Source organism: Papio anubis, chromosome 7 (assembly GCF_008728515.1).
Source record: "Papio anubis isolate 15944 chromosome 7, Panubis1.0, whole genome shotgun sequence".
Lineage (NCBI taxonomy): Eukaryota > Metazoa > Chordata > Mammalia > Primates > Cercopithecidae > Papio > Papio anubis.
Window position 1 is genome coordinate 92,480,353 of NC_044982.1, and position 21,603 is coordinate 92,501,955.

The 21,603-nt window shown below is 40.5% G+C and overlaps 2 pseudogenes; one reads left to right on the plus strand and one right to left on the minus strand.

Moving 5' to 3' along the window:
• Positions 1-249: 249 nt before the first annotated feature.
• On the minus strand, positions 250-8,740 carry LOC101025164 (annotated as a pseudogene).
• Positions 8,600-10,503, plus strand: LOC101024806 (annotated as a pseudogene).
• Positions 10,504-21,603: the final 11,100 nt, after the last annotated feature.

Genomic DNA, 21,603 nt, shown 5'->3' on the forward strand with positions numbered 1-21,603 from the left:
CACAAACACAGGGAAAGAGAAAGGGGAGAAAAACAGAGACAGCAAGATTAGCCAATAGCGTGGGAGAAAAGAGAAGGCAGTAGGATGGGGGCGGGGGTGGGGGTTGGAAATTGCATGTGTTTGCCTAATGCCAAAAACTCCCAGACAGCAAGATTTGAAAAACAATTTTAAGAAAATTTCAGTGATCTAGATGCTTTGCCCACCTGACACCAAAAATCTGGTCACCTGGGGCATCTGGGAGATTTTCTGGATTCTTCATTTTCCATCTGAATGTTTGGCCATGCTTGGATGCCACCAGACAGCATTTGTGGACAGAGTGGCTAAGAAGATGTCTACAAAGGGAGAATCTGACCTCCTTTGTTAGAATCAAGTTAATCTGATTAATAAGGTAGAAAAGTTTAAACCCAGTTAGGGGTATGTCTGGTTAAATTTGGATTAACAGAAACTATACCATGAAGAACCCTAAAAAAGAACAGCAGTAATTACGCCCACATGGAAGAGGGGCATGAGTTAAACCTGCGCCACCAGACCAGAGAACATGCCTTCCAATATGGCAAGATTGTTGTAGATGTATTAATACAACTTCGTCTTAATTATATGATTGATGTGGGCTTCAAAAGAAAACTCAGAAGCCACAGTGGCTCCGAGGGCATGAGCATTATTGAAAGGATAAAGATAAAGACAGCTTCCCCAGAAGAAAACCACTCAAAGAGGAAGCCTGGGAGGTTTGCATGGCAGAACTAATCAATAATGTCTTGGTTTTATCTATATTAAGTTTAATAAAATTTGATGACATCCGTGATTGAAGATCACACACACAATTATGGCAACATCAAAGGTGTTCTGCAGCGTATATTCAGCCTGGGAAGTAGAGCAAATCAGAGACTGGATGTATATGACACTGCACACCATGAGAACACAGAGAACCCCAAGAGGGGAGCATTCCCTGAGTGCCTTCTCCTCCTGTGTTTACAAAATAAGCAGGGTAAGCTTTCTTACCAGCCTTCACCAACCAACTTTTCGTCTCATTCTCTCAGCTGTCTGATGTCAGAATTTTAAAACAGTAGGTAAAAAATATATATATATACTTCTAAAGGTACTTCCAAAATCTGCCGAATAAACAAAAGCCTGCCCTGGATTGATTTTCCCTTTATTTTATCCCATGAAGCCAAAGGAAATGAGAGAATTTCAAAAGTGACTCAGCACAGAGGAAAGGGGGAAAACTGGAGAAATTGCCACCCAGTCCCTTGCAAAAAAAGGGGACGAGGAATTTGTTGTCAAATTTCACATGCAACTCTGCAGAGCAAAAGAAGAAAATGAGACCTGCAATTACCTCAGCTTTAAGAGCTCAGTGAAAATCGCTTTAATCCCCCAGAGTCTGTACCACTGTCATATTTTACTTTCTCTTCAACAGGTGTACAAATTGTTTGGACTGGAGCTGGAAAACAGCATTCAGACCCTATAGGCTGAACGTGAGCAAAGTGTTTGCTTAGTTGCAGCTGGTCATCTCATATCTTCTTTAGGAATGAGGAATTGGTGTCATGGTAACTTATTTTAATCAGTTTGGCAGCAGAAAATATTATGACTTTCCTCACAAAAGTGATTCAGGTAAGTGAGCCTTGCCGGGGTTTTACATCAAAGTGGTAAAAGCAATCATTGTTTGTTTGAATTCAATTCTAACAATTCAACTGAGGAAAACAGTGAGTGTTAGTCATCTTTTTTATACCTGTGTTTAATGCCGTTTTATACTTGAGGATCTCTGATAAGCCAAACACCCAAGCAACATCACACATTACGAAATTTGAAGGGTTTTTCCTTTCTTTTTGCTTTGCTTTAAAAAAGTCATACGTCGCAGAATTCCCCCCAAAAGGGTAGTAAAGTTATATTATTAACAAACTGAAAAAGTAACCATGCTTGTGACAGGAATCATATTCCTAAAACTGATTTGGGTCCTTTTTTTTTGCAATTTTAGAACTTTTGATCAGCGATTAGTTCTCACCCACGTTGACTGTATATTTTTTTAACGTGCTAAAAGGTACATAGGTACCAAAATATAGGGCTTATTTGGTGAATCTTCATCCTCATTACGACGTTTTCTGGACAACCGCATATGGATTCGGTATGGGACATTCCTTATTCCTTTGGCCCAGACAGCTTTGTTGAACCTGGTATCAATGTGCACATCTGGAGTTCCCATCTCCTTCATGGCAAATTTTCAAATCTCTTGGAGTACCCAAGGGAACACTTGTTGATGGAGTATTCTTGGGTCACCACCTCATTGATGGCAGAACAGCCCTTTTTCTTCTCACCACTCTTCTTTGCAGGAGCTATGCTGCCGAATCCAAGTTGGAAAGGAAGACCATTTTTATCTCACAAAGCAAATGAAAATTTTCTAAACAAAAGCTAAGTGATATATTGTTTTCAACAATGTCCTCATTTCCCTGCATAAGTGGAAGATCTAAGACTCTAAAGTAGGGCGTTTGATTCAAAGGCCACATTGCTTCTGTTATACAGCTCTACCTTTAATTAAAGAAACCAACACAGGCCAGGCATGGCAGCTCACTTCTGTAATCCCATCACTTTGGGAGGCCGAGGCAGGTGGATCACTTGAGCCTAGGAGTTCGAGGCCAGCCTAAGCAGTATGGTGAAATCCTGTCTCTATCAAAAAAAAGAAAAAAAAAATTAGACAGTCTCATAACCCTGTCGATAGATCGATAGATAGATAGATAGATAGATACATGGAGATAGATAGATAGATAGATAGATAGATAGATAGATAGATAGATAGATAGATAGATAAAAAATAAAATAAAGAGGCCAGGCACAGTGGCTCACGCCTGTAATCCCAGCACTTTGGGAGGCCAAGGATCACTTGAGGTTAGGAGTTCAAGATCAACATGGCCCAAGGTAAAACCCCATCTCTACCGTAAATGCAAAAATTAGCCAGGTGTGGTGGCACACGCCTGTAATCCCAGCTACTCGGGAGGCTAAGGCAGGAGAATCGCATGAACCCAGGAGGCAGAGGTAAGCCAAGATCGCACCACTGCACTGCAGCCTGGGCAACAGAGCGAGACTCTGTCTCAAATAAATAAATAAGCACAATATTTTAAAGATATGCTTCTTTCCAGGTTCCCATGCTATTCTCTACAGCTATTTAATAGAAATTCCATGACCATTTAGGCACTGAGAATGAGGGGACCTTCTCCTAGCACCACCAGGGTAAACAGCTTTGCATGGCTCAGTTCAGGTCCTCTGAGAAACAGAAACCAAGATAAAATTAGCCATGCAAGAGACTTGAGCATTTAAGTTTGTGAGTCTTCTACTTTGGTAGAAGTAGGTCAGATCTTGGGATTTGAGTGTTGCTTCACCAAGAAGACTTCACATCTCTCTGTCCTTGAAAGAAGCTGTCTGCATCTTGTATTTCCTTGCCTCGTTGGGAGACATTCTATTTTGAACTGGCTGAAGCCTCCATCCCCAGTGAAGAGCAATATTATTAACTCTGATTGACCAGGACTGACGGTAAGAGAGTGAGAGTTAGTGCTACATGAATTACACAGAGTGTGTATCAAGATGAAAATAAAAGCTGCAATGTGCAGACAGGAAGGGCGAAGGGTCCATTGAAAATCAGAGAGATTAGCAACTCATCACATTATTTGTGGGTTATCAGGAGACAGAGGTAATGAAAGTGAGACCTATATCCTTGATCAATAAGAGTTTGACTGCATTTTGAGTTCATTTTCCCCTGCCGAGAGAGAGACAGCAGGCTTACTATTGATCACTGTGTTAATCCATAACCAGACTGGGCCTTAGCCTGGTGGAGCAAGCAGGAAAAATAAGATAATAAGCAGGAACTCTTGATCTTTTATTATGGTGTGCTAGATAAAGAGAGTGTGGGGGTTCAAGGTGGAATACTTTATAGTTAACCCTTACGGTCCCTCTTAATTTGAAATGCATGAGAAGAAGAATTGCAGCCCACCTTACTCTGACTTTTATTTGACCTTATTTTGTCTGCTTCCTATCTAAAGTGTGCCTTGGCCCCTTTTCAAAGACTGCAGGCTGATGTAAGTGGGCCAAGGGACAGCCAAAAAGATGTTAGGCCCAGAGTAAAGGAGGAAGGCCCTCCAAACCCTGCTCGCAAAATTCAGGCGAAATTAAGCATTAATTGCATCTGTTTTTTATATTTTAGAGTCACTTGATCCAAGAATATTTACGTACATGAGTTGTCAATAATATGTGTCACTGTGCTGTTTCAATAGCAAGCATCATTTAGTTTTTCATTAAAGCATTTGACTAAAGCAGTCATTGCATTGATGTAGACCCATCTTAGAAAGATGGTCCACCTTTTCTTTCAGATCCATCAGAGTTCCCACCTTTGTGTAAACTAGACCCCGGCTATAATTTAGGCATTTCCTGACCTGTCTATTAAAAATCGCCAGGCACAGTGGCTCATGCCTGTAATCCTAGCTACTAGGGATGCTGAAGCAGGAGGATCACTTGAGCCCAGGAGTGGGAGGCTGCAGTGAGGTGTGATAGCTTGGGCAAAAGAACGGACTCTGTCTCTAAAAATAAAAAATAAAATCTTTCTCAGTGACTCAATATTTACTCATAGTAGTTTTTACTGAAATTTAGACTAATTCTACCACAGCTCCGATTAATCCACATTTTGACACCTTTGTGCAAATTAGAAAAATGTGACTCCCCCAGGCAAGCACAGCCTAAAAGCAACCAGATAAGATTTCCACCTTCCCTCATCCCTTCCCCCAGGCACCATTGTGCCTAATCCTAAACAGTGCCCTGAAGTCGGGGCACCAGCAGAGAAAGCAGGAGGATCATGTGAATGTAGCCCATCTACCTGCACCTTGCACGGGCGTAGTTTAGTCTTCACTCTGTGTTTGTCCCAACTCAACTGTCTCTCATTTACAGGCTTCCTGTGCTTTTCCAACTGAGTTTTCATCTGATTCTTCAAAACGCTCATCCTTCCACACTAGTTGCACCTATTAGTAAATGGCAACTTAAGTCACCCTAGAGTTAAGTATTCTGAAATAAAGGGAGAGAGAAGTGGTGTAGGTGTGATCACATTATTATGAAAGAGAGAGAGACAGAGAGAGAAGCGGAGAAAAGAAAACAGGATTTAAAGTGCTCTGCTTTGGAAACATAATACTTAAGTTGCTCTAATAAGAAAAATGGGGAGATCCATAAAAAAATAACGAATTTAAGTATAAAGCAATTTAAAAGGAAATGTTTTGTGACCATTTAGCACTTTATCATTGGATAATCAAGGAAGTTAAACAACCTGAATGAGTTTATACAGTGATTATGTGGGAAAACGGGACCCCAACCCAGGACTTTGAAGCTGGAACCAGTCATTTTTGTAAGAGTTAGTCCAAAAAAAAAGCTGAGGCAGCAAAGTCTACTACGGAATTGATTTTCAGAAACAGGCAATGCTGCTTTGAACTATCATACTTAATGCTGATGATAAGTAAACGCTTCTCAAGTGGATGAAACATGGAAAGTTCTCCTCAAAGCTTAAGGATCCAGTTTGAGAGGGCTTGTTAGTATTAATTTACACTGTGAATAAAGAAAAGATTGTTGAGGAAAGAGGATTTTTCTCCATTTTAAAATAACAAACGGCAGCCATTATTTCTCTGAAGCCTCCGTAAAACAAGACAATCAAGTCATGTAACATTATTTGGAGATGGAAGATAGAATAAATGATTGTGGCATCAGTTTAGAATAATGAACGCCAGACAGAATATCTCACTTGGATCAGCCAAAAACTAGTTGTGAGGCTTTGGGAAATTTCTTTGGGCTTTTCTCTCTTCTAGAGTGATCCACATGATCTTTCCAGCTTTAACATTCCATTGTCTTCCATAGTCAAATGATCTTAGCAGCCTTCTCAGCACCCATATGTGATCAGAAATACCAATTATTGGTCTTTGCAGCAAAGTGGTCAGAAAAGAAGACTGCCATCCAAAGGAGAAAATGAAGTTTGTTATCTGATCCCATAAGATGTTTAAGACTTGGGTTTCATTGCCTCTTATTTTAAGAAATCAAGAATAACTTAACAGAGTGGATGTCACCAAAAACAGTTCACGGAAACAGTCAAAAACATAATGGCTTTGGGAAAATGTTCATTTCTAATTTCATAAAAATGAGGATCTAATTTAAAATGAAAAAATGATGTTTGGAAATTGCTATCATTTGAATGTCTGTGTCCCTCCAAAACTCATGTTGAGACTTAATCCCCAATGCAACAGTATTAAGAGGTGGGGCCTTGGGGGAAAAGATTAAGTCATGAGGGCTCTGCACTTGTGAATGTGATCAATACCCTTAGAAAAGAGGCTTCGGAGAGCTCTTCATCCCTTTTCCCCTTCTGTCATGTGAGGAGACAGCATTTGTCCTCTCTGGAGTACACAGCAACAAGGAACCATCTTGGAAGCAGAAAGCGACCACTTAGTACACACTGAATCCATCAATGCCTTGGCTGTGAACTTTCCAGCCTCCAGAACCGTGAGAAATTGATTTCTGTTATTCATGAATTACCCATTCTGTGGTATTTGTTACAGCAGCAGAAATAGACTAAGACAGATTGATTTAAAAACTGAGATAGAAGATCCTCTTGTAAAAAAACTGTTTTGCTCCAAAAGCAATTGCAACAAAAGGAAAAATTGACAAATGGTATCTCATTAAATTAAATAGCTTCTGCACAGCAAAAGAAAAGTATCATCAGAGTGAGCAAACAACCTACAGAATGGGAGAAAATTTTTGCAAACTATCCATCTGACAAAGGCCTAATATCCAGAGTCTACAAGAGACTAAACAAATTTACAAGAAAAAAAGAAAAACCTCATTAAAAAGTAGGCAAAGAGGGCCGGGCACGGTGGCTCAAGCCTGTAATCCCAGCACTTTGGGAGGCCGAGATCGGTGACTGAGGCCGGTGAGATCGAGACTGATCCTGGCCGACATGGTGAAACCCGCCTCTACTAAAAAAATACAGAAAACTAGTCAATGGTGGCGGGCTTCGTAGTCCCAGCTACTCGGGAGGCTGAGTGCAGGAGAATGGCTTGAACTGGGAGGCGGAGCTTGTGCAGTGAGCTGGAGATCCGCCACTGCACTCCAGCCTGGGCGGCAGAGCCAGGACTCCGGCCTCCCAAAAAAAAAAAATATTTTGCCGGGCTGTGGCTCAAGCCTGTAATCCCAGCACTTTGGGAGGCCGAGACGGGCGGATCACGAGGTCAGAGATCGAGACGATCCTGGCTAACACGGTGAAACTCCGGCTCTCTATTAAGAAATACAAGAAACTAGCCGGGCGAGGTGGCGGCTTCGTAGTCGCAGTCTACCGGGAGGCTGAGGCCGGAGAATGGCTGGACCTCGGGAGGCGGAGCTTGCAGTGAGCCGAGATCCGGGCCACTGCACTCCAGCCTGGCGACACAGCCAGACCCGGCCCCCAAAAGTAGGGCAAAGAATATAAACAGACACTTCTCAAAAGAAGACATTCACATGACCAACAAACAAATGAAAAAAAGCTCAACATCACTTGTCATTAGAGAAATGCAAATCAAAACCACAATGAGATACCATCTCACACCAATCAAAATGGTGATTATTAAAAAATCAAGAATCAGGGCCAGGTACAGTGGCTCACACCTGTAATCCCAGCACTTTGGGAGGCCAAGGCAGATCACCTGAGGGCAGGAGTTCAAGACCAGCCTGACCAACATAGTGAAACCCCGTCTATACTCAAAATACAAAAAGTAGCCAGGCATGGTGGTACATGCCTGTAATCCCAGCTGCTTGGGCAGCTGAGGCAGAAGAATCATTTGAACCCGGGAGGTGGAGTTTGCAGTGAGCTGAGGTCGCACCATTGCACTCCACCCTGGGCAACAAGAGTGAAACTCCGTTTCAAAAAAAAAGTCAAGAAACAATGGATGCTGGTGAGGTTGCAGATAAATAGGAACACTTTTACACTATCGATAGGAGTGTAAATTAGTTCAACTATTCTGGAAGACAGTGTGGTGACTCCTCAAAGATCTACAAACAGAAGTACCATTTGACCCATTCTGTCATAAAGATACATGCACATGTATGTTCATTGCAGCAGTCTTCACAATAGCAAAGACATGGAAGCAACCCAAATGCCCATCAATGATAGAATGGATAAAGGAAATGTGGCACATATAAACCATGGAATACTACACAGTCATAAAAAGGAATGAGATCATGTCCTTTGCAGGGACGTGGACAGAGCTGGAAGCTGTTATCCTCAGCAAACTAATGCAGGAACAGAAAATCTGCTCATGTTCTCACTTATAAGTGGGAGGTGAATGATGAGAACACATGGACACAGGGAGGAGAACAACACACACTGGGACCTGCTGGGGGTGGGGCAGGGAGAAGGAGGGCATCAGGAAGAATAGCTAATGGATGCTGGGCTTAATACCCAGATGATGGGTTGATCTGTGCAGCAAACCACCATGTCACACATTTATCCATGTGTGCCATGGTGGGTTGCTATGCAGTTTTTACCTGTATATCCTGCGCATGTATCCCAGAACTTAAAAGTTGAAGAAACATGAAGAAAAAGATAATAAGAGTTGGAGAAAAAATATTGTTATAAATAGAAAACAGATTCTTGACCCAAAAAATGGCAAATATCAAAAAGTATGAAGAACAAAATATTCTAAAAGTACTCTGGAATCTGCGAACCCCAGTCAGTGCCACATCCCCAGCTCGCCGCCATGGTCACCTATAAACTGGTGCTGATCTGGTGCTGCAAGGTTGCGTGGAATCTGGAGAACCGCTTCGGTGGCTGGTACCATGCCAACCTGAGCCCGGCAGGCCACGAGGAGACGAAGTGCGGAGGGAGGCAGGCACTGCCAGATGGTGGCTATGAGTTTGACATCTGCTTCACCTCAGTGCAGAAGAAAACGATCCAGACCCTCTAGACAGTGCTAGATGCCATTGATCAGATGTGGCTGCCAGTAGTGAGGACTTGGTGCCTCAAAGAGCAGCACTATGAAGGTCTAACCCGTCTCAATAAAGCAGAAACTGCTGCAAAGCATGGTGACACCCTGTAAAGATCTGGAGGCGCTCCTATGATGTCCCATCACCTCCGATGGAGCCCGATCATCCTTTCTACAGCAACATAAGTGAGAATGGCAGGTATGCAGACCTCACAGAAGATCAGCTACCCTCCTGTGATAGTCTGAAGAATGCTATTGCCAGAGCTCTGTCCTTCTGGAATGAAGAAATAGTTCCCCAGATCAAGGAAGGGAAAAGGGTACTGATTGCAGCCCATGGCAACAGCCTCGGAGACATTGTCAAGCATTTGGAGGGTCTCTCTGAAGAGGCTATCATGGAGCTGAACCTGCCTACTGGTATTCCCATTGTCTATGAATTGGACAAGAGTTTGAATCCCATCAAGCCCATGAAGTTCCTGGGGGATGAAGAGACCATGTGCAAAGTCATGGAAGCTGTGGCTGCCCGGGGCAAGTCCAAGAAGTGAAGGCCAGTGGGCAGGCTGTTGTCCCCAGGAGCACCGTCCCTGCCCGTTGCATCCCTCTGCCCCTCCCTCCTGCACCTGTCACACTGACCACATCAGTAGACATCTTGAGTTGTAGCTGCAGATGGGGACCAGTGGCTCCCATTTTCATTTTAGCCATTTTGTCTCCTGTACCCACCCATTTCACACAATCTAGTCAGAATAGCACTTCTAGGGCACAGGTTCTCAGTCCAAGCTGTGGAAAAGCTCCCCTTATTCAAGAGAGTTTAAAGGTAGTGACTTGGGTTTTTGCAAGTGCTTTGTTTACTAAGGACTTGTGAGGAGGAACCGTGCTAAGCCATGACCAATGAGGAGAGGCAAGAGAGACTGTCTGCCCCCTGGAGCCAGTCCTGTGCTCTTCTGCAGTCAGGCTACTGCCTGGCGGCTCTAGTCATTCCAGTGAAAGAGGAATGTAACCTGCATGGTGATGTGACAACTGTTTCCTTTCTGACCCCAGAGGAACTGGCTCTAGAAGGTTGGATCAATCCTGAATTTAGTCAAAGTGTTACATTTACATTTTTAAAAAAAGAAAAAAAATTATAGTATATATAAATAATACAAAACGATAACCCTTTTGGGGTTTCTCATGGCAGTTGAAATAATCCTACCTGTGGTCATCAGAAAATAAGCCATTCCTCATACCAACATGGGATAAGCTCCTTGACCTCTGAGGGGCAAGAGTGCTTCCTACTGTGTGTTTCAGAATCCCTTCCCGCCTTGTTTTGTGGCAGTGAATGCTTCTTGGTCCTGTCCAAGTATGTCTTTCACTGATTTCTGAATCATATTCTAGTTGCTTGGCCCTGCCACATGGGTCCAATGTTCATTTGAGTATAACTGTACTAAATTCTTTTTCTAGATCAGTATAATAAAAGAGTGATGTGCAATAGAAAATAAAAAATTCGACCGGGCTTGGTGACTCACACCTGTAATCCCAGCACTTTGGGAGGCCGAGGTGGGTGGATCACCTGAAGTCAGGAGTTTGAGGCCAGCATGACCAACATAATGAAACCTCATCTCTACTAAACATACAAAAATTAGCCTGGCATGGTGGCAGGCGCATGTAATCCCAGCTACTTGGGAGGCTGAGGCATGAGAATAGCTTGAACCCAGGAGGTGGAAGTTGCAGTAAGCCAAGATGGTGCCATTGCACTCCAGCCTGGGCTACAGAGCGAGACTCTGTCTCAAAATAAATAAATAAAATAAAGTAAAATAAATAAACAAATAAAGTCATTGCTAACATTTTATAGCATAAACTCATTTTTTGTCCTATGCTCATACATACATGCAAAATCTTGACAAAATTGGAATCATTTTGTAAGTATTATTTAAGTTGATTTTTTTTCACTTTTCTTGTGTAATTACCATTCCATATTCTTGAATATTCTTTGAGAAGCTTGAAATCTTAAGTTGTACTCTCTCCTTCTTCTACATTTTTGTTGTTGCTGTTTGAGACATGGTCTTATTCTGCGACCCAGGTTGGAATGCAGAGGCACAATCATAGCTCACTACAGCCTCAATCTCCCAGGTTTAAAGGATCCTTTCACTTCAGCCTCCCAAGTAGCTGGGACTACTGGTGACATGCCACCACACTTGGCTAATTTAGTTTTATTTTTGTAGTGATGGGGTCTCCCTACATTGCCCAGGCTGGTCTTGAACTCCTGGGCTCAAGAGATCCTCCCACCTCAGCTTCCCAAAGTGCTGGGATTACAGAGGTCAGCCACTGTGCCCAGACTAAATGTAAAGCCTAGTTTCCCTATTTATAAATGGTTTGGTGTTACTGGGTCAAATGATAAAATACATTGAAGATTAATTTTCAAATAGCCAGATCATTCAGTAATTAGAACATTTATTTCTTCAAAAAAAATCAATGAAATAATCATTTCCAGTTTTGCTTTCATCTAACAGTTATTTCTAAGTAATTTGGGGTATAACAAATAATAAAACAAGTCCTCTGTGTTGAATGGATTTTGATTTCTGTGATCAATAAAGTAATTGTTGCTGTAGACTGTGCACTTGGGTGCCATAAGGCACTCTCTTATCCATGCCATGTAAATATGCAGAGACACCTTTGCGTCAAATAACATAGCCCTTCTAATCAATGTTTTGGCCTCTTTTCTTTTAACTTGGCTTTTTTCACTTGATATATAACAACCTGATTTTAAGTGCTTAATTTTTTTTTCCTGTACCTGTACCCTAAAAATCTAGGACTAATGAAAATGCTCACTCTTGCGTTTGATTTGCCAAGCCTGGATCTGCTGTTTACCTGTTGGATGAAGCATTTCATCAGAATTCCACTGTGCTGTGGTGAAAGAGGCTTTATTCTACCAGTGTGGTTAATAAATGCACATTTTCCAGAGCAACTCAGATATCCTAAAGTATTTTCCATGCTTAAATTAATCGATGCATCACAATTTTGATTGATAATTTTCTCTCTGTAGTCCCGATAGCCTTGTAAGCAGGCGGAAGTCCATGTAGCACATTCACAGGAAAACAAGTAAGATCCTTCCTATGAATTTTCTCCTTTAACCACAGTGTTAGCTACCAGGCATTGTGTGGTAGGCATTTTAAATTTATTCTCACAATATAGATAATATTAGCCCCATTTGATAAATGAGAAAATGAAAATGCAGGGATCTGGAAGCCCTAATTTAAATGCATGCTATCCACAGAGCAGTAACAATTCACATTCACTTGTTTTACTTAGAAGGCTCAATCAGCACTGAAGGAGCAGGCTTTCATTTCTTAGGGTGTCGGGAGAGAATATGGGAGCCTGGAAAGAAGAATACATAGTCCTCATAGACAACTTCCATTTGACTGTACCCATAAATGTATTTCCAATGGAAGTCTTCAATCTCCACCCACACAATGCCTTGGCATCCAAGTGGTGGATATTACCTCAGTGTTTCACGGCAGCTAGATTGAACATCTTCTAACAGTTCTTCCCCTCTTGAAATTCTAGAACCCCTAAACCATCCCACAAATGCACTTGACATCAAGAGGACTAATGCTGGGAAAGCCACCAAAAGCCTGTGCCATTCCAAACACTGGATTGTCTTTGGTGAGTCTCATTACACATCAACTCATGAAGCAAGAGGCAGAGTGTTGCTGAATCTGCAGAACATTATTTAAGTAGGGAAGTCAATGTTACTTCCAACTTTTGATTGTGGTATTTCCAGTTATCATCTCACTTGGTTCCACAATCCAGGATAGCAACCTGTATCCCATCTATTTTGCAAATTCATATACCATGGTCATAAGAGAGAAGATGGAAGAGAATGGACTGTTCTGTTCAAATACATCACACAATCAAAGAGGAACTTGCCAGGACTGGAAGAATAAAATATTATTCTTCATTAAAAGTTCTAGACCAATGATTTCAGAGGTACAACAATTCTCCACGTTCTTTTCTCTAAGCCAGAAAGTAGACAAAAAAAAAAAAAAACAGAAAAAAAACCCTTAAAAAAAAACTAAAAAGTTTATATCTCCATTCAAATGGTTTTGCTTTCTCATTAAGAAAACAGTGTTTGAACATGCTTTCAACTTTATACTTGAACAATAAAATATTTCCAATTATAACACAGCAAAAACCTAACAGTAAGAAAATAAGAAATCATTCTAATCTCTTAAGCAAATATTATCATATGATCATACACATATCGTTCACTCACTTCCCCAACTCACTAATGCTAGAAAAATGATTTTTTTAAAGACAAGAGCCTACAACAACAGAAGAGTGGATGACAATATTAAAGTAGTAAAACTTTTGGAGCAGGAAAACAGGTGGAAGACTAGTGATTGAATTAACATATCCTAGAAAACTGATTTATAAGCCAAGCCTGGGGAACCTATGAACCATGTAATATATAATATACATTACATGAGAGACTCTTCAAATGTGCAGGCATGGGTGGTACCAGGTTTTTCTGAGACAAAAGTAAAAGGGACAGGAAATGGCACAGTAAAATAAGAAAAACTTGTTTAAAAATTTGCTTAAGAATAAGTCAGAAAGGACTAGTATCCAGAATCTACCAAAAAAAAAAAAAAAAAAAACTTAACTCAGCAAGAACAACAACAAAAAAAACACATCCAAAAGTGGGCATGAATAGACAGTTCCCAAAAGAAGATATACAAACAGCCAAAAAATCTTGAAAAAGTGTTCAACATCACTAATCAGTAAATTAAACCACAATACTCTTGCAAGAATGGCCATAATTTAAAAGTCAAAAATAATAAATGTTGGCATGAATATGGTGAAAAGGGAGCACTTTTACACTGCTGGTGGGAATGTAAATTGGTACAACGACTATGGAAAACACTATGGAAATTCCTTAAAGAACTAAAAGTAGAACATCCATTCGATCCTGCTATCCCACTACTGAGTATCTACCCAAAGGAAAATAAGTCATCATACAAAAAAGACACATACACAGACCAGTCTATAGTAGAACAATTCTCAATTACAAAGATGTGGAACCAACCTACATGCCCATTGGCCAACAAGTGGATAAAGAAAATGTGGTATATATATGCCATAGACTACTACTCAGCCTTAAAAAGAAATGAAATAATGTCTTTTGCAGAAACTTAGATGGAACTAGAGGCCATTTATTCTGAGTGAAGTTACTCAGGAATAGAAAGCCAGGTATCATATGTTCTCACTTATAAGTGGGAACTAAGTTATGAGGATGCAAAGGCGTAAGAATGGTATAACAGACTTTGGAGCCTCGAGGGCCCAAGAAAAGATTGGGAGGGAGGCGGGTGAAGGATACAAGACTACATATTGGGTACAACGTACACTGATTGAGTGATGAGTACACTAAAATCTCAGAAATCACTCCTAAAGAATTTATCCATGTAACCAAAAACTACCTGCACCCCCAAAACTATTGAAAGTCAAAAATTAGCCCAGGCACAGTGGCTCGTGCCTGTAATCCCAGCACTTTGGGACGCAAAGATGGGCAGATCACTTGAGGTCAGGAGTTCCAGACCAGCCTGGCCAAAATGGTAAAACCCCATCTCTACTAAAAATACAAAAATCAGCAGGGCGGGGTGTTACCTGCCTGTAATCCTAGCTACTGGGGAGGCTGAGGCAGGAGAATTGCTTAACCAGAGAGATGGAGGTTGCAGTGAGCCGGGATCATGCCACTGCACTCCAGCCTGGGAGACAGAGCAAGACTCCATCTCAAAAAATAATAATAATAATAATAATAAATTTTAAAAAATAATTAATTTAACGTAAAAATAAATTTCTTAGGTTGTTTTACTAAAAAATAAATAAATAAATAACAAGTCAGATCTCTAGATCTCCTCACCAGCTCACGTAGCCAAGAAATGTCCCAACACACACACGCACACAAAAAGGACCCAAGGATCACAACTACATTAGTTTTCTGGCTTATGAGAAAAGAAAAGAAAACTGAGATAAGTGTAGGAATAGTGTTTTAAGGTTCATGCATGGAAATGGCATGCATCTGTTCTATTCCCACTCCGTGACTCACATGAGTATAGCTAGCTGCAAAAGACCACAGGGAAATTTAGTCTCTGGCTGGTCAGCCATATGCCTAACTTCCTTACCATCAAAGAAGGGAGAATGAATTTTGATCACATTTTGAGAGCAGGACCAAATGTCTGAGACTCTAAATTCCAACATTTAACACAAGAATATTATTCCCAAAAGGCCAGAATGGACCAGCTGCCTTTTGTTGTTGTTATTGTTGTTGTTGTTGTTGTTGTTGTTGTTTTGAGACACAGTTTCACTCTGTCGCCCAAGGCTGGAGTGCAATGGCACCATCTCGGCTCACTGCAAACTGTGCCTCCCGATTCAAGTGATTCTCCTGCCCCAGCCTCCCAAGTAGCTGGGATTACAGGCACCCACCATCATGCCTGGCTAATTTTTGTATAATTAGTAGAGACAGGGTTTCACCATGTTGGCCAGCCTGGTCTCAAACTCCTTACCTCAAGTGATCCGCCCTCCTTGGCCTCCCAAAGTGCTGGGATTACAGGTGTGAGCCACCGTGCCCAGCCCCAGTTACCCTTTTGTACGTGCAATTCCTCCACAGAGACTAGTGTGACTATAGAGGGTGTCATGTAAAGCTAAGTTGCCCCCATCCCCAGCCACCACAAGATCACCCTGGATGTCACCTTGGAAAGGAGCAGAAGGAAAGGAAGGAAGCCCAAAACACTGTGCATTAGCCCAAAAGGGGCTGAGTTTTCTCCCCAGTTTAAAACAGACAAGACTGTAGTTGCATAAAACGGCAGAAAGTTCAATCTTCCACCACTAACCTTACCACCACTCTGCTCTCCAATAAGTTAAGGCTTCATAAAAACATTCTATGAGGTACCAGGAAATAGAAAAGCTGTATTGTCTTTGCATATCTATGGTAAATAAGTATTATAACCAATCCCCGTTAGTGGACATTTAGCATGTTTCCAATTCATTGCTGTTTTCAACAATGCTATGATGAATGTCTTGTGTGTATATCTGTCTGCATATTTCAATACATTTGCCAGTTTTTTTTCTTTGCATAACATCCCAGAAATGAAATACTGAATTAAGGAGAATACACTTTTTAAGGTTCTTGATATAATTTACTAAACTTCTACCAGTAAGATCGTGCCAACTTATAATTCCACAGCAGTGTACTGAATAACTAACCTCTTTTCATCCTGAATATTGGAAATCTCTCAAATATTTCACAGTAAATTCTTTGTTAAAAACTAGATAATTTTGTTTTCATTGAGCTGACTAGTAGTGAAGAGCTTAGCTCAATAATGAATATTAATTCATTTATAATTATGTAATAAGAAGTTCTATGAAAGGCACAATAGAAAAGATACTGAACTGAGATGCAGAAGTACTACCCTCAATAGCTTCTTCTGGCAGTAGACTGTTCTGTAATATTGATAAATCAAAACAAAAATAGGGGATGGAATTAAATTTATTAATTTCTTGTCCCACAAGGTAGCACAAACCTTAATGATAGTACAATTTATAATTTTTGCTTGAACCAAAAACACTACCCTGAAGACTTAGCCATGCATGATTGAAACAGACAACTCAAAGCAGAAGAAATATCTCATTTTCTACTGTCACCAAATAATCCCACTAGAAACCACATTATTAATGATTCCCCTATGCAAGATAGCAACTGCTGGCTTAAATTCAGATGGATGGCTGTAGCTAATGTAAAATTTTCAGCATCATTTCACTTAAATTCAAAATTCAAATTCAACAAACATTTATCGTGCCAGGAGCCATTCCATGTGAATATGAAACAATGGCCCTGTCCTGAAGAAGTGGACAACATAGTTAAGCCATTTTCTCACAGTAGGTTTTTCAACATAGAATAGTTTCTACTTAAAATAATAAAGCAGAATACTGGGACCAAGAAATACTAAAATTACAAAATTTCCAAGCCATCTCAAAACTGAAGCTCACTTTTTAAAGTTACTTGCACATTTTTCTTAATATTTAATATATTTGCATATATTATAAAGAAATATTTTAATAGATTTGAATTGTGTGTGTTGTATGTGTATGCGTATATAGATGCATATATAAAATGTATATAAAATCTTACTGGTAACCTGTACTAATTTTAGTGTTAAAATTAACTACATATTTAATAATGCTTGAGTCTAAATTAACAGAGAAATATGATTGACATCAGAACAGCAACATGTTATAAAATATAATTACTTAATTTTAAAAATTAACTTCATATAATTAACTAATACACCAATAATTAAGAAATACGTAATTAAATTATAGTCCCTACCACTTAGTCATTTAATCATAAAAGCAAAACATATTTTTATAAACAAATAAAATAAATCTGAAATCTATTAATTAAATGTGTGGTTGGAGCTAAGAATAAACATTAAGAATAAAAATTATCTATTTCCACAATCTCTGTAATTAGAAAACAAGTTTTATGGTGAAGTGCATAATTATTATACTGGTATAGACTAGTTGGTGTGGCTCAGTTCCTTAGTTTGAATACTAGCTCTGCCACTTGGCAGCTATGATGTGCAACTTAACCTCTCTAAGTTTATTTCTTCATCAGTAAAATGAGGATAATCGCAGTGCCACTTCAGGGAGCTGTTGTCAGAATTAAATAAGATAATTCATGGATAGTGCTTGCTATAACCCTGACACCTGGAAAATCCTAGGCCCCATTATTATCTAGCCAGTTTGGAAAATGGTCTGCTTCATACATAATTTGGTATTACATCAGAATTCTGTGATACCATTTATACAACCAACCAGGTTCATCTTTTTGATCGGTAGGGAAAATATAAGAGGGGAAACTGGAATATACTATTATTTTGGTAAAAGTCCTAAAGAGTCTTCTTCTCTGATGAATTACCCCTTTCTGTTTAAAGAAAACCAAGATATTACTACTGAAAGTTTGTCAGTTTCATTTGCAAACTGCTTCAACAAACTAATTTTGATAACTATGGGATCATGCTTCCAGAAAACAGCATACATATGGGTTTTTTGAGGAGAGACAACAACGACAAATACTCTGGCTAATGTAAAGTGAATAAAATCTCTTGGCAAAATATTATGAACCCAGGTTACTTTCAGAAGGGCTGGAGAACCAGGTTTGAAACCAGGCAGGAACAGCGACAGCTCCATAGAGTGGATGTCGGCCCAGGAGGACCATCCTCATTGCAGGAATCACCTGGTTTGAGCCAGTCACTGGGGAGAATGAGGTCTTACCCCATTCTCCATGTTTGCAAGGCTCATCTTATACATTGGTCTGTACCAGGACAGAGAAAAGAAAGATTTGTCCCATATAATCTCTCTGGTGGGAGGGAAATACCTGAACACCAGTCCCAGAACACTGTGCAGGTGGGATCTTTGAGACGTGTAAATGGATTCTGAACAGGCTCAGACCATGGGGTTTTCACAGTCAAAAACACGAAGAATCTACAAAACTTTGTGAAGCTTAAATATAATTCCACTAATGTTACTGGAAAGATCACGGGTGTAAGCTCCCATTTGGGGAGCTTTAGAAATCACAATACTTTGAAGGATTCTCATTTGAGGAAGGTACCTAAACCCAGAAGATGATTATAAACTAGCAGAGTTGTGACATTTTGGGGATTAAATAAAACCATGCCTATGAAATGCCTTCATAAAATACAGCACACCATGTGAATGTAAAGTGATATCAGTATCAGTAGAAGTCTGTTAGAAAAGTAGACACCACATTTACATAGAATCAGTTGGAGATAAGACATTCTTTCCCCCCAATCATTGTTTCTCCATATACCAGCTCTCTTCCCTTTTGACAGTATCTTGTTTTAATCACAGCAAAGGTAGAATTTTAAGAACGTCATTCAAGAATACGTACCCTCAGGGTATGCTAAATACACACACATACACACATCTCATATTTTAAAGCTATTCATAAAGTAGTTCTCTTCCAGGCTGAATTAGCAATGTTCAGATACTGCAAAGAAAGAACCTAAGAATGGGAAATGCTTTCTAATGAGGCTGTCTCTGAAGCAGCAATCAAATAGGAATTCAGGGAATGTTCTGACATTAGTATTAAGAGGACTAGTTTGTTTGCATCTGCTAAATTTACAGTGCTTAAGTTTTCAATGCTGAGATTGTCATATTTCCAGGAAATGTTTTATTCACTGTTTCCTTTGTCTGAGAAATGAAGCTATCACTGAAATATTTCCAAGGAAATCCCAGTAGAGATCTTTATAGAGAGAGAGGTAAATTCATAGATGGAATGAATCAGCTCTGAGTCTTTGTACCTGTTAGAAAGACAAATAATATTCCAATGATACTGAAGTTAACAGATCTGGGTTTCAGAGGTAAAAGTCACAGAGTAATGAAATGCTTAATAGTGGAAAAGAAAATCAAGGAAATGTTATGCAAGAAAGCAAGTTAAACCATATCTTTTGGAAGAAAAATTACAAATCTATGTATTTTGCTAACTATTAAGAAGTCCAAATGAGGCTGGGTTCAGAGGCTCACACCTGTTATCCCAACAATTTGGGAGGAGACCAAGGGATGATTGCTTGAGGTCTTGAGTTCAAGACCAACCTGCTCAACATAGCAACACCTGGTCTCTACAAAAAAATTATAACGCTAACTAGGCATGGAGGTGTGCACTTGTAGTCCCAGCTATTCAGGAGACGGGAGCAGGAGGACTGCTTGAGCCCAGGAGTTGGAAGCTGCAGTGAGCCATGACCACAACATTGCCCTCTAGTCTGGGCAACAGAGTGAGACTCAATCTCGAAAACAAAACAAAACAAAACAAAAGCAGAAAAATTCAGGCTGGGCGCAGTGGCTCACGCCTGTAATCCCAGTACTTTGGAAAGCTGAGGCAGACAGATCCCCTGAGGTCAGGAGTTTGAGACCTGCCTGGCCAACATGGCGAAACCCATTCTCTAATAAAAATACAAAAATTAGCTGGGTATGGTGGCATGTGCCTGTAGTCCCAGCTACTCGGGAGGCTGAGGCGGGAGAATCATTTGAACCCGGGAGGCAGAGGTTGCAGCAAGCTGACATGGCACCACTGCACTCCAGCTTGGGCAATGCCTGGCGAATGCACCTGGCCAAATTCTGTAATTTTATATTAAGTCTTGAAATCAGGTAGTGTGAATTCTCCAACTATATTCTTCTTTTACAAAATGTTCTTGGCTATTCTAGGTTCTTTGCATTTTCATATACATTTTAGAATCAGCACGTCAATTTCTTAAAAACAAACAAAATGTCTGGAGTAGAGCTACAGTCTAGTTCTGGACTTTTCCATGAGGGAGAAATAAAATGTCTTGTTTAAGGCCACTTGCATTATAGATATTTTTTACTGAAGACCAAACCGAATCCTAACTGATGCCAGCTTTGTTTCACTCTGCTGAGCCCTCGACCAATCATCGTAGCCAGTAATGTATGACGCAGGTAGCTCCACCAGAGACACAAGAACTGATTTTGAAAAAGAGATGGCTCCTCAGGAAAATCAGGGCTAGAGCTAGAAGAAATTGAAAGGATACTGGTAAGTAAAGCATATACTTACCACTCTGCCAACATGGCCTGAAAACTAAACAAACTGGAGGTTACAACTGCCTTGATTACTATCCATTTCTTAAAAGAGTCATTCAATTTACAATGTGCTTTCTAGCTATCAAGTTGCTTATCGACTTTGAAATACAAACAATGGCACCCAGAGTGAAATATGCGAAAGAGACACAGCTATAGAGTGATCCTAGAGATCCCCAAAAATCCTAGATCATGGTCTGCTGAAGAATGCGGCCAACTCAGCTATTTGGAAGCAATCTTGCTTTTTTTTTTTCTTTTGCAACCGAGTTTCGCTCTTTCACCCAGGCTGGAGTGCAGTGGTGCCACCTTGGCTCACTGCAAACTCTGCCTTCCTGTTCCAAGTGATTCTCTTGCCTCAGCCTCCCAAGTAGCTGGGATTACAGGTGCCCACCACCATGCCCAGCTAATTTTTGTATTTTTTAGTAGAGACGGGGTTTCACCAGATTGGCCAGGCTGGTCTCAAACTCCTGGCCTCGTGATCTGCCTGCCTTGGTCTCCCAAAGTGCTGGGATTACAGGCATGAGCCACTGTGCCCAGTCTACCAATCTTACTTTTTGAGGATGACTTTTCCACCTGAGGAAGACTCAAAAGGTACTTTGTTTCTTTGCATGCTTTTTTTTTTTTTTTTTCTAAATGTAAACTAGTCAAACAACAAGGTCAAACAGAATTAGGCAGAGACACATTTTCGAATTGAGATGAGATTGGGAGGTCACTAGTGAAAGCTTAATTAATTAATTAATTTTTTTCTTTTTTGAGACTGGGTCTCACTTTGTCCCCCAGACTGAGATGCAGTGGTGCGATCACGGCTCACTGCAACCTTGACGTCTTGGGTTCAAGGGATCCTCCCACTTCAGTCTCCCCAGTAGCTGGTACTATAGACATGTGCCACCATGCCCAGCTAATTTGTTTTTAATTTTTTGCAGAGACAGGATCTCCCTGTGCTGCCCAGGCTTGTCTCAAACTCCAGTGCTCAAGCAATCCTCCCGCCTCAGCCTCCCAA